Raw genomic sequence first — 6,273 nt, 5'->3', positions numbered from 1 at the left:
CAGGGGGTAACTGAGAGGAAAGCAGCCCCAGGAGGCTCCGGAGAGGTGGTGTCAGTCAGTGTTATGATTTGGGTGTGGTACATGACTCCTGTGTTGAAAGCACGTCCACATTGCAACAGTATTCACTGAATGGAGCCTCTGATCTCATCAGTGAATAAATATGCTGAAGGAATGATAGCTTAAACAGCCTTCCTGGGCAGCGCTTTAGGCAGGTGTGTGTGGTAGGAAGAGGCGTGTCACTGGGTGTGGCCTGGAGGATGAAGGATTACACCTGTTCCTGGACACTCTGTATCGCTCCCTCTGCTCCCTGCTGCCCTGGAGTTGAGCTCAGCTTGCCTCGGCCACCCGGTGCCACCACGATGTCGGCCGTGGAGGCTGTCCACGCTGGACTGTACCTCTAGAACTGTGAGCCAAACGAACTTTCCGCCCTCTATGTCATTCCTGTCAGGTTTTTGGTCACAAGGACAGAAAAGCAGATTAAAACGGCCAGCTTCAGATCCTACAAAGGAAATACTACGACCTGCTTGAATCAGGAGATACAAATCCTTCCTGAGGAAGTGAGCCATAGTCACAGGAAGTAGGATTGGCTCTAAATGACCACATGGAAGGAAATTCAAAGAGAAGTTAAGCATGAGGCAAAGCGATCTGAGTGGAGAGAAAAGGAGAAGCAGAGGGTCTAAAAGCACCAACGCTGAAAACAAGGTTCTGTTTCCACGTCTGGACCCAAGTCACCATGTAGGGTGGGTCCCCCACCTTCTAGTATTTGTCTAGGAATCATGAGGGTTTAATTAACACAATCCAAAAGGCGCTCCCAGCTCTAGGACTCTGGTGCTCCGACTGGCACCTGGGCCTGGGGCTAGCTTAGCTGCTGGGGATTCTGACGTTTACATTTATGCACTTCGACATGGGAGATTTATTGACACAAAATCCTATGCAACTAGAATACACTAAAAAGAAGCCCCAGGTGGCCACGTACAAAGCCTCACAGATTTTCAGCAAGAAAGAGAACAAGATAAAGACAAGACCCTGGGGGGCGAGAGGATTCCCAGTGGACTAACAACTGTTTATAAAGACATCAGTAAAATTTTCTAAGAAAACTCAGGGACAGTTCTGCAGAGACAAAGGTTAGACACAAACCCATCAGTGCCCTTAGGAGGAAAAATACATTCCCAAGTGGTGATAAACTTGTTGGTAACAGAAAAAAACAGCACCTTTTAAAAATAAGATAATTTTGGGGTATCTAGAGTCCATATTCCATATCAGGATAGATTTTTTTCTGAAAAATAAATAAATAAATGTATGATAGCTTCACCTAAATAAAGAAAAGAAAAGAAAAAATATTCTCTGGTAAGAAAGAAAGCAAAAAGAAATATTGAACTGTTATCTTTTAGTCATCAAAAGCTTGGTATCAAACAAATGAAACTGTTTTGTGAGATTATCATCGTTAATATTGGATAAATTGCTATAAAACTAGATGTCAACCACTAAGCCAAGCATGGGAAGGAGGGATGGGGAGGGAACGGGGTGGGGACTGGGTAGGGGCTAACTGGGCGATGTGTGCATGTATGTCTACAAAAGTATTTTCTCTATACCATTATGATGTATGAATACATTGTAAATGTATTCATACATCATAAAACTGTAAAAAAAAAACTTATACATGTAAAAAATAAAAATGTAAAAAAATAAAACTTATACATGGTTTCAAAATCAAAAAAATAAAAAAATAAAAAAATAAAAAGATAATTTATATGTTTGAGGAAGTGAATTAAAGATAAACAAATGTTCCTGGAATCAGTGTCAGTGCATCCAAACTTAGTCTTAAATTCCTTGTCTGTGCTGCCCTTGCTAGTCTTAAATTCCTTGTCTGTGCTGCCCTTGCTGGTCAAAGTCCTAGCAATCTTAATGAAAGTTACTGGTTGGTTGAATCCATATAACAAAAAGTGTGGCCGTATTTACTGTTTTAAGTAGTTTCGAGTCATCTGGATTGTTCTGTCATCCATATAGAAACAGATTTTTTTTTAAATTTTGTCCTAAAACAAAAAGAAAAGAAGCTCTCTGTGATCCGATCAGCACTGCATTTGGCCGAGTGTGACAGAACTCAAAATACAGTGGTTACTCAGAGGGGCAAACTCATCTCGGATTAGAGTGAGTCCACAAGGGTCAAGGTCTCCCCAAGAACTGCGGGCGCCACCAGGGCGTCCCTTGGGCCTTAGCAAGCGGCTGTTATGAACACTGCTGATTCCTGGCTCAAGACAACTGTCCTCTCCAGCTTATCTGCATTTCAAGAAAGGAAAGAGAGCAAACACAAAGGACACAGTTTATTATTCCCTTTCAGAAACTTTCCTGAAAGCAACATCTACTTATGTTACATTGACAGAATTACGTCCTGTTTAGTCAGCCTCAGCTATAAAATAGGTTGACTTGACCATTATAATTTTTTTTTTCTTTTAGTATCTTGCTTTTGTAAAGAACATCAGAACTAGCTGAGCATGGTGGCGCATGCTTGTAATTCCAGCATTTGGGAGGCTGAAACCGGATGATCGTGGTTTGCAGACAGCCTCAGCTACATAATGAGGCCTTCCGTAACTTAGTGAGACCCTCTTTCAAAATAAAAAGAATAAAAAACAGGGTAGGGAGTGGAGCTCGAATGTCCCTGGGTTTCATCCCCAGACCTATACACCAAAAAAAAGAACATCAGAACTTTTTTCTGGTTGGGGAAGGCACTACTAGGAAATTGAACCTAGGGGTATTCTACCTCCAAGCTACGCCCCCTGCCTTTGTTTTGAAACAAGGTCTCTGTAGGTTGCTGATGCTGTCCTCAAACCTGCGATCTTCCTGTCTCAGCCTCTCAAGTACTAGGATTATAGGTGTGCACTGTCCCATCACACTAGAACATCCAAATTTTTTTTAAAACAAATTAGAGAGGAATGGATACTGGATGGAGAATTAAAATGGCTGTCAAACTCTTGAAATATCATCAAATCTGTATTGGTCTTAATGAAAACATTATAGATGCTTCTCTTATGCTTATTAGCAAAAATGACTTTAGTACTATGGTGAATTCATTAAGAATATTTTGGTTGGAAGCAACTGAAACCAACTGACAAAACAAACAAAGAAAAAGGTGAAATGATTGTTGAACATACGCCATGGTATTTCGTAAAAGTAAAGAATGCCTGAATAGCCTACTCTAAGCCTGAAAAGTAGGGATGCTCCAGGGACATCTTGGACTTTTTCTCTACAAATCTGCAGATAACAGGCACAGACCACGAGGTGCATCTTACAAAATAGCACCCTACAATTGCAAGGTGATAACTGCCAGCCCATGTCACTGCTGCGTTTTTATTAGACCACTGAATCATCCTGTGGGAGCAGCATCTTCTGAATGATGGCCTCTATGATAGCATCCATTAATCCCTTGGGCTTCATCCCATTGCTTTGCCTCTCTCACTGCACAGTGAATTTGGAGGCAATATGTTTACTCTGACAGTGTCTATGACCTTCAGTAAACTCACACATAGTGATGTAAAAAAAAAGAGAAGGAAGAAAAAAAATCCCACATCCATACTCTGCATACCTATTCTCCTATTCTTTTTTTTTTTTTTTTCCTGTGGTACTAGGGATGGAACTCAGGGGCATTCTACCTCCGAGCTACACCTCCCGTCCTAATATTTATTCTTTATTTTTGAAATAGGGTTTCACTAACTTGCGGAGGGCCTCACTAAGTAGCTGAGGCTGTCCACAAACCGCCATCTTCCTGTTTCAGCCTCCCAGGTACTGGGATTACAAGTGTGCACCACCACGCCTGGCCATACTATGCATGTCTATTCTAATAGCGAAAACTCTCTGATTTCTTCACTGATGGAAAAAACCTAATCTAGTTGATCTAATAACCAAGGTACTAGAAAGCATCTTTGTAATTTGGTGCCAGATTGGGACTCGGGATTGGGTGTTTTTGCTTGGCAAATCAAACACTTATCAGCGGTAGAAGGCATGTGAGAGCCAGAGGGGAAGTTTATGCAGTTGAGGCCATAGGAAGTCTTGAAGTCTAGCATCTATTTCTGCCACTATGTTTCTCTTGTCCATGAGCCCACTGATTAACACCACACTAGCTAATAAAGGACAATGCTTGCTTATGGACTACCTGTTTGCTTGAATTCTGTGTGTTTGTGTGAGTGTGTGTGTGTGTGTGTGTGTGTGTGTGTGTGTGTGTTTACTGGGTTGAACCTAGCAGGGTTCTATCGCTGAGCTATATCCCCAACCTTTTTTTAATTTCTGTTTTTAAAACAGAGTCTCACTAGGTTGCTGAGACTTTCATTAAATTGCTGAGATTGGTTTTGAGCCTACAGTCCTCCTGTCTCAGCCTCCCAAGTACTGAGATTACAGACAGGCATGTGCTACCATGGGCAGCCTGTTTACCTGAATTCCCAGATCCTCTCCTACAGTGAAATTCTTCTGAAAAGCTTATATGACAGACAATTGTTTTCATCTACTAGCCTCATTCTGAGAAATTTATCCGAACCAACCCATATCTCAACCTCCTTTGTTACCAATATTCTCGTCTTGCTCTCCACCAACTACAGTTAGACAATAATGGCTGCCCAGAAGCAGTAGAGATGCTGATTTCAGGCTAAATTTCCTTTAATCAAAGTAAACAGCAAATTGTTATGCTTGACATTCTGGCCACAAAAAGGCGACGCTATCTGGAGCTAGGAGCTAGGACATGGATGTCCACTTTCAGCTCATGTTAGCATCTCACATGGAACCAGGCCTGTGTGGATTATCTCCAGTCAACTGACCATATGAACTACGTGTGAGGCCGCACAGAGCTAGGAACTGAGGAACTTGTTGCAATGCAAATAATGAGAACATGCATGGCCTAGTTGTGCAAGTATAAATATTTATTCACTATCTAGATTGAGGATGGACTATTGCCAGTTGCATACAGCTTTAAAAATAGATTTGTTAACCACGCATGGTGGCACACACCTATAATCTCAGTACATGGGAGGCTGAAACAGAAGGATCACAGGTATGAGAAGAGCCTCAGCAATTTAGTAAGACCCTCGGCAATTCAGCTAGACCCTATTTCAAAATAAAAAGTAAAATAGGGCTAGGGGTTTAGTTCAGGGATAGAATGTCCCTGAGTTCAATTCCCAGAGTAATAATGATAATAATAATAATAATAATAATAATAATAATAATAATAGATTTTTCAATATCTTGCAAACTATTGGTTGCAAGTAGATTGAAGACTATAGCTGTCCAGGACTAGATTTTCCTTTTTCACTAGCGTTTATTACAAATATGATCTCTCGTTCTAAAGAGGAAGAGAGTTACACGGAAAAAATAGCAGGGCTCTCTCTTCAAACTCTAAAGGCCTACTAGATTGCCCCAACAGGGCTCACCGTAACTCCACCATGCCTCCTTGTCTCTATGGAGAACCTAACTACCATGTCATAAGGGTTGAGTTAAGCAGGAAGATGAATTTGGTTCCAGAAGAAGGTTATACTTCTCTTCCTCTATGAGATTATCAGATACCCAGAGGTGAGAAATTCACAATTAACTCCTTCTCCTTTCTTGCCAGGGTTTGCTATAGACAGGGTATGTCTTCTTGTCCCATAAACTTGCCTTGATCAATGAAATGTGGGTGGATACAACAGTACTGCAGTTTCTTTTTATTTTTTATTTTTTGCTTTGCTGTTTTATTTTTTCTATTTATTTTTTTATTTTTATTTTATTGGTACACTATAGTTTCACATCATAATGATGTGGATTACACTGAAAATGGCATATATTTACACAGTACTTGGTGCCCTTCCCCCAACTCCTTCTCCCCCTCCCAACAATAAGTATTCAGGTTGACCATGCTACATTCACACTTATACACATATTCAAATGTAGCTCCTCCAGTTAATCAACCTCAGCCTCTTCCTCTCCTATCCTTCCATTCTATCTTTGCTGAGGTTTCCCCTCCTTTATCAGGAGTCCCTCTGGTATCCCTCATACTCCCTAGTTTGGGCATATTAGAGAAAACATATCCCTTCTCTTTCTGTGCTTGGCTGGTCTCACTTAACATAATGTTCTCCAGGTCTTTCCATCTTCTTGCGAATGACATGATTTTGTTCTTCTTAAAAGCTGAGTAGAATTCCATTGTGTACATTTCCCATAATTTTGCAATCCATTCATCTGTTGATGGAGACCTAGGTTGGTTCCCTATGTTGGTGGGCCAGTAGCGCAATGTAGTTTCTAAATTAGAACTGGAGAGGT

This window comes from Muscardinus avellanarius (assembly GCF_963383645.1).
Source record: "Muscardinus avellanarius genome assembly, chromosome: 9".
Taxonomy (NCBI): Eukaryota; Metazoa; Chordata; class Mammalia; order Rodentia; family Gliridae; genus Muscardinus; species Muscardinus avellanarius.
Note: the sequence above shows the minus strand (reverse complement) of the source record.